General features: G+C 43.0%; 1 non-coding gene across 1 annotated transcript; it reads right to left on the bottom strand.

Annotated features, from left to right (window-relative positions):
- Nucleotides 1-5926: 5926 nt before the first annotated feature.
- TRNAV-CAC (transfer RNA valine (anticodon CAC)) lies at nucleotides 5927-5999 on the bottom strand. The gene has a single exon. It is a non-coding gene; the product is annotated as a tRNA-Val (tRNA).
- Nucleotides 6000-7815: the final 1816 nt, after the last annotated feature.

Genomic DNA, 7815 nt, shown 5'->3' on the forward strand with positions numbered 1-7815 from the left:
TCTTTCTGTGCCGTCTATCGCGCAAGCTGCGGCACCAGAAAAGTTTTGGCTGTACATGACTGGCTTAAATCCGCTAATCAGTAACAGTGACGTTCAGAAAATCGTTGTGCGTTGTTTGTGTACTTCGGATGCTGCTGATGTGGTGCGCCTTGTTCCTAAGGGCAAAGATACCACCAACTTGACGTTTGTATCTTACAAAATCGGATTGGACTCTAACCTCAAGGAACTGGCGTTGGAACCCTCGTCCTGGCCCGTTGGTATCCGTTTGAGGGAATTTGTCAATTTTTCAAAAAACTGGTGCTTTCTGTTGGTTCTACTGGATCAACGATCGACCACCGCAAATTTCCGGAAAAAATCAACTGACAACGAAACACGACGATTGACTAACGGAGCAAGCCATGATGGACTAACGACCCCGCGATGCATGTTAGATAGCACTTTGGAGGCCTCTTCTCAGCCCGACACAGTCCCGTCTCTTGCTGCCAGCGATCATCTTAGTCGTCGCGGTCCTGTTGTCGAGTCTGCAGTTGAGGTCCTCCAGCCTGCTCTTCCAGGCAAGTACGTTCAATATCATATGCTTTCACTACCTGATCGAAATTCCGTTTCCAGCGTGTGTCTCGTCGAGGACACTATTGGCTACAATACACCGACACTTAGTCCTCCACCACTTTTCTACGCTTCGTCTTCACACCATTCTCCAACGCAACCAAGATCACCGCCATCGAACCCGGGACGCCTGACACAAAGCAGTACGGAAGCCCCTGACCCGCCTAGATCAGTCGCGCCTCCAGCCATCATCGAAAACCTGTCGCAGTTCTCTCGTTTCTGCCATCCAAGTCGTCCCGGCCCTGAGTCTAGCGCTGGCGATGGGGTCTTCCAAGCTGCCTATCATGGCAAGTATCCTATTAGTAACGGCAATCCCCGCTCTGACGAATCTTCAATCCCTAGGACTGCGCCTCTAGCAAGTAATGCTGTACCTGCTTCTTCGAATGTCCTGATGTACTACCAAAATGTTGGTGGGATCAACAGCTCTCTCGCCGAGTACCAATTGGCCTTCAGCGATGGTTTCTATGATGTTTACGCTCTTTCCGAAACCTGGCTCAATGGACATACCTCAACGAATCAGTTGTTTGGCGAATCATATTCCGTTTATCGACAAGACTGGTCACCTTCGAATAGCAACAAAAGCACTGGAGGTGGTGTTTTGCTGGCTGTTCGCTCGAGTTTTAAATCCCGTACGCTGACCCTCCTGATGGCTCGGCGGTTGAGCAAATATGGATCGCAATTGCCACTGTCGATGCAACACTCTACCTATGCGTTGTGTATATTCCCCCTGATCGAGTAAACGATGAATCTTTGATCGAAAAGCATATCGATTCGCTTAACTGGGTGGTTTCGCAGTTAGGACCAAGAGACAACGTTATCATCCTAGGCGGTTTCAACTTGAGCTCGATCTCTTGGCAGCGTAGTCCTCATGGTTCCCTGTACCCGATTACATCACGATCCTCGATAAGCCTGGCATCACGGAAGCTGCTTGATGCGTATAGCACCGCTGGACTCAGACAAATGAGTGGAATTGCAAATGAAAACAATCGTACGCTTGATCTATGCTTCGTCAGGAGCTTTGCGAGCACAGCACAGTTATGCAAGCTCCATCACCGCTCGTTAAAATCTGCAGGCATCATCCTCCTGTACTGATGGAATTCAAGATAAGTCCACAGCAACGCTTCCAAGATATCTCTGAAAGCATCGCCTATGATTTCAGAAAGGCTGACTTCAACAGCATGAACGAGTTCCTCGCACATGTCAATTGGGACGAGGTGCTTCAAAATTGTGATGCCAATCTCGCTGCGTCGACCATATCTGGTATCCTGTGGTATGCCATAGATCAGTTCGTTCCCGTGAAGTCTAGACACGAGCCGGCTAAGCCAGCCTGGTCAAATGCTGACCTCAAGCATCTTAAGACTGTGAAGCGGGCAGCTCTCAGACGACATAGCAAGTATCGCACGGACTCCACGAGAACGAGATATATGGCGGCGAGCACTGAATACAACCAACTTAATAATCGTTTGTACAACGCATATCAGGACCATCTGCAAAGGCGCTTCAAGACACATCCCAGAAGTTTTTGGCGTTACGTCAATGACCAACGGATGGAATCCGGACTGCTCTCTACGATGACCAACGGATTGTTCGAAGCTGATTCCACCACTGACATCGCCAACCTGTTCCGTTCTCATTTCAGCAATGGTTTCACTAATGAACACATCGACCCGCAGGATGTAGCCGTCGCTACCAGAAATGTTCCTCGACTTTGGGCCTCTGGGCTACAGTTTGTGATCACGTTATATCAGCCGGAAAGGATTTAAAATCCTCCACGGGATGTGGTCCGGATGGGATTCCATCGCTTGTCCTCAAATGCTGCGCAGATACACTTGCAACACCATTAGCAAGAGTATTCAACCTATCTTTGGCTACTGGTGTATTCCAAACTGCTGGAAGCAGTCGTATGTTTTCCCAGTTTTCAAGAAAGGCTGCAAGCGGATTGTTTCGAACTATCGGGGCATAGCTGCGTTGAGCGCCACTTCTAAGCTGTTTGAGGTGATCGTTCTGCATAAGCTGGTTCAGAACTACGCACACTACATTTCGGTTGATCAATACGGATTTATGCCTAACCGTTCGACGACAACTAATTTGACTTGTTTCACTTCGTTCGTGATCTGCCAAATAGAAAATGGTCAACAAGTAGACGCTATTTACACAGACTTATCCGCGGCGTTTGATAAAATGAATGATCAAATCGCAGTTGCTAAATTCGACAAGCTGGGAATGAACAGTAACTTGCTTTCCTGGCTTCGATCCTACCTAACCGGTCGAAGAATGTCCGTCAAAATTGGAGACCACGTTTCGCCCTCCTTTCCGGTTTGGTCCGGTGTTCCCTAAGGAAGTCACTTGGGGCCGTTTCTATTCTTGCTGTATATGAACGATGTCAATTTCATCTTGAAATGCCTAAAATTCTCGTATGCCGATGACCTGAAGCTTTACTACATGATTAAGCAACCACAAGACGCGTTTTTTCTGCAACAACAACTGGAAGCCTTCGCTGAATGGTGCCATATTAATCGAATGTCGCTGAACGTGTCCAAATGTTCGGTTATTGCATTTGGCCGCAAGCAATCACTCTTCCATTTTAGCTATGCTTTGGGAGGCGTGAATCTACAACGTGATTCAACAGTCAAGGACCTGGGGATTCTGGTTGATACAAAATTAACCTTCAAGGATCACGTCGCGTACGTTGTGTCTAAAGCCTCATCGCAACTAGGATTTTTATTTAGCTTTGCAAAAAAGTTCAAGGACGTTTACTGCCTAAAAGCTTTATAGTGCTCAATTGTGCACCCTATCTTGGAGTATTCGTCTATCGTCTCTCCTTATTACCAGAATGAAATTCAACGCATCGAAACTGTTCAGCGAAAATTCGTCCGGTTCGCTCTACGTCATCATAGGTGGAGAGATCCATTCAACCTGCCCAGTTATGACAGCCGTTGTCTACTTTTAAATCTGGAATAACTAGAAGCAAGATGCAACGTGGCAACATTGACAGTCCTACGCTTCTTAGTCTCTTGGACATCAACACACGTCGTCGCAATCTTCGGTCGCACTCGTTTATCACCATCCCTCCGGCAAGAACTAATTATGGCTTACACGAACCTTTGCGAAGCATGTCCCGTGTATTCAACCGGTGTTATTATGTGTACGATTTCAACGTGTCACGAGATACATATAAGCGTAGTTTTAAACGAGTTTTATGTTAATTTATGTTATTCCTTAGTTTTGTATTTAGTTGTAGAAAAAGTGTCATTGGGGTAAACATTTTACCTGTTGACTGATAAACAATAAATAAATAAATAAACACCACGCGCCGAAAGCACTGCTGCTGCTGCTGATGATTGCGACCGACCGGACACCACCAAACACGGTGATTGAATACGCACCGTCCGGTGAGACCGGGTGGATTTCGATTTTGAACTCTGTGTTAGGGAAATCGCTTTTTGCAGGCAATCGATGATAATTTTGATCACGATTGCAACAGTTGGACATTTGTGTAATTTTCAATAATGAACTATTGAAAATTTATAAAGTGTTCATTTTAGCAGATCCGTAGAAAAAATTTCCAATCGATTGATTTGTTTAGAATTAAAATCCATCCGCTATTGACAAAGTTATAAGAGGTCAAAACCTGACCACTTTTCGTAATGCGGACGATTATGAAATTGCACCCCCAATATGTTGCCGAAAGACGTAATCCTACGTCAAAAATCATGATTCTGCATCTCATACAAATGTCGAGGTTTTGAGTCTTCGAAACAAATAATGAGGTTTAGAAAAAATGGGCTTAAAGCTTAAACATGTTTCAAGCTTCTTGAACATATTCAAATTTCAAACGTAATTTATTCGCCTCCTCTTGCTACACCTATGCCAGACATTGATATCCAGCCTCAACCTGTCGAGTCCGTTTCAAAAATACATCCCTGACACTTCTTCGGAAATCATGAAACCATAAACCACGTAAACAGCGTAAAAAGAAGTGGATGGAAAATGTCCAAGACTTACATTTTTTTTTTTTTGAGAATTTGTATTTTGGAATTTTGAACAAGAAGGAAGAGAGGTTTAAGGAGTTTTTTAGCCACGGGCTAGTTCATCTCCGACAAATCCCCAAAAACTATCTAATTGATTTGTGGACAACTCTGTCATTTCGAACTCCTTAATGGTGGTGGACTTTGACTCCCAACAACTATTTGTTGTTTGAGTTCGTCGAACCGAACTTGGGACCAACATCTTGAATTTAAATCCACCATTTTAATTACATATTAATCATCTTGGATTCCGGATTCTTCCTGATTCAAGAAACTACCGTAGCTTTTCCCGTTTATTTTTTCCAATCTTGGCCCATTTAATTCGAATTAATTTCAACTGACTAACCTGACTACGGGTCATCGACCATAACTCGTTTGCAAACGATCGGGAACAGCATACTTACTTACATTTTGCGCAATAAAGTCGCCACCAGTAAAAGTCATAAATATGTTTTTAATTAAGTCCAATACCTCCTAATACCCCTACATCGCGAACATCTGTTGACATCGGTTGCGAGACAGAATCACTGTGCAAAACAGCAGTAAAACTCTACATCAAGCATCATAAGAAACTGTGAAACCAACGCCGAGAACGACAAGAAGAAGCAAAATCCTGAATTTCCACCGGTGCCAATGTTCTCTCTTCCGTTTTAATCTCATTAAAACTGGGTACACACCCACCGATCACCACCATCCTTGGCGGTGCAAAGGCGGAAAGTGCAAATCCCGTGTCCGGAAAGCTACCCCTGGACCCCCCATCGGCGCGACGGCGAAGGCGGGTGCATAAAAACTTCTAACTAAATTAGTTTTCTTCGACGATACTATAAATAAAGTCGCTCTCACCTCTTGGCTTCCCGGCCGAGCAGAAAGAAAACTCGGAAAATAAGCTCAGCGGGTGACGGAGTGTAAACATCAGCCAGCGGAACAATATTGAAGAAGCTGCCGCCGCCGGTCGTTTTCCGAGGAAATTTATACCCATTGCTTTTGCGCCGGTTTTTCCTCCAACTGGGGCCGGTAGAACCATCCGAATCTATTAGTCAACAGTAGCTAGCTGAAGAGCAGACGTTCGAGACTTTCAATTAATGCACTGCACTGACCTAAATCAAGGGAAAACTGCACATTGCAGAGGGCGTTCATCCTCAGAGACCGTCTAACAATGTTAAAGGATATTCAACTATTCGGATGGGACCAAGTTGATGGATTAGGTACGTCTCAGAGATGAAATTTCCGTACGTCATCCACTACAAAACTAATGAAAACAGCGCACACCATGAACCCAAAAAAAAACAATATGTTTCCGCCCGGGTTCGAACCGGGGACCTTCTGCGTGTGAAGCAGACGTGATAACCGCTACACTACGGAAACGCGATGTGTGTCTATTCAATTGATACAGCCGAGTTTTTTTCAGTCTGTTTGCGTTCCACATTCGATGATGGCTACCTTACTCCTCTTCTATGTATGGTTAGGGAATATGCATAAATGACGTACCATTTATGCGGGAGGGGGGGCTTTCTGAAGTTGTGACAAGCCATATATTAGGTATAGCAAAATACGCTACGAGGGGAGGAAGGAGGGGTATACAATTGATAGAAAAATATGCTACGCCATTTATGGATGGTCCCTTAGGTAAGGTTGGTGAAGTATGCAAGGTCGTTTGCGATATCGTGTTTAGAGGAGCAATCAACGTTTTGAAGAACGAATGAACGAACCGCTGAGACTTGGGATGGTTTATTTCGGCTAATAAATTAGATTCGGAGGGGATTTTAACGTAATTACGCGGTGTTCGGTGTAGAAGAGGGACAGGTTTTTGTGTATTCGTTGCGTCCGGGTGATGAACTGCGTGTTATTGGCAACATTCAACCGACGTATAGTGGTGTACTTATTGAATTATCCTTCCCTTCCAAGGGAAGTTGAACAGCATTTCGAGATTATTCAACCGCTAAGGTAACCCATTGCATTGGGGTGGGTCAAGTTTGCATTGCGTGTCACAACGTCCAGCTCTCTACTACCTTTCAATTTGTAGTCATGTAGTCGATTGACGTCAAAGATATGGGCGATATCGAGCAAAATGTGTTTTTCTTCCGTTTCCAAGACATTTTCTTATTACTAAGGAATCAAATTTTGTCTGGCAACAAAGGGGCGCGTCTTTGGAGGGTGTTTCAACACTCCGAAGGGTATAAATAGTGGGACCTTGCAATTAGAGTCGGATCCTTGCGATAAATGCAAGAATTATAACTGTAAAAAACTAATACTTCATCATTACTCAATAGTGATGTAGTAATACGACATGCACTCAACAAAGGACAATAGATCAAATTACTGGTCGCAGTGGTGTTAGATCCCGAACAGAGGAAAAACATTCAAGCCGAACAATGGATAAGGTTGCAAGTAACAATTTTGGCATAGGACTACGTCTTTTTGGACAATACTGAGGTGCAAATCAAGCAATTGTGTAACGATATAGTGTTAGGTTTTAAACACTTATAATTCGGCCATTTATTGATGGATTTAAATTGTTTTCACAACTTTTATTCAGAATTGATGTAAGATTTGTTTGGTATAAAGCAATTGATCATTAGTAAACTATTGAAAATTGATCAAACTTTTAGGCGGCAATCAACCAATCACGAGGTTATAAAAGAGTTTACCTGTACGTTTTGCTTCAAATCGTCTGGGGATGTGACAGTTGTCACATCGTTAGACCCTAGAAGCGACCGATGAGACTATCTCAAAATTGAGTAGGATATATCTCAAAATAGTAGACAGTGAGTAAAATTTTCCTCAAAAATCTGCTTGAAAAAAAGAAAACAATTACGTCTTTTAAGTCTATGAGTACACTAGAACACGGCTTCTTGAATGGAATATATGAGAACATCAGATTTACATAATAATAATACACTTTTTTTCAGTTTTCATTCATGCGGGATGTATAAATTTTAATTATTTAAGCTTGCTTTCAGCTCTTCGATGATGAAACACCTCTAGGATTATATTATAATATTTCATTTATATTAATGAATTTTGCATTTATATTATAAATATTCACTTTTTCAGCTTAGAGATGATCTAGCCTACAGAAGTTAATGTAAAGTTAAAGTAAAGTTAAAGTAACGTTAAAGTTAAGTTAAAGTTAAGTTAAAGTTAAGTTAAAGTTAAGTTAAAGTTAAGTTAAAGTCAAGTT

This window comes from Ochlerotatus camptorhynchus, unplaced genomic scaffold, assembly GCF_037179485.1.
Source record: "Ochlerotatus camptorhynchus isolate MF236.1 unplaced genomic scaffold, CSIRO-AGI_Acam_v1.1 ptg000274l, whole genome shotgun sequence".
In the NCBI taxonomy this organism is placed as follows: domain Eukaryota; kingdom Metazoa; phylum Arthropoda; class Insecta; order Diptera; family Culicidae; genus Ochlerotatus; species Ochlerotatus camptorhynchus.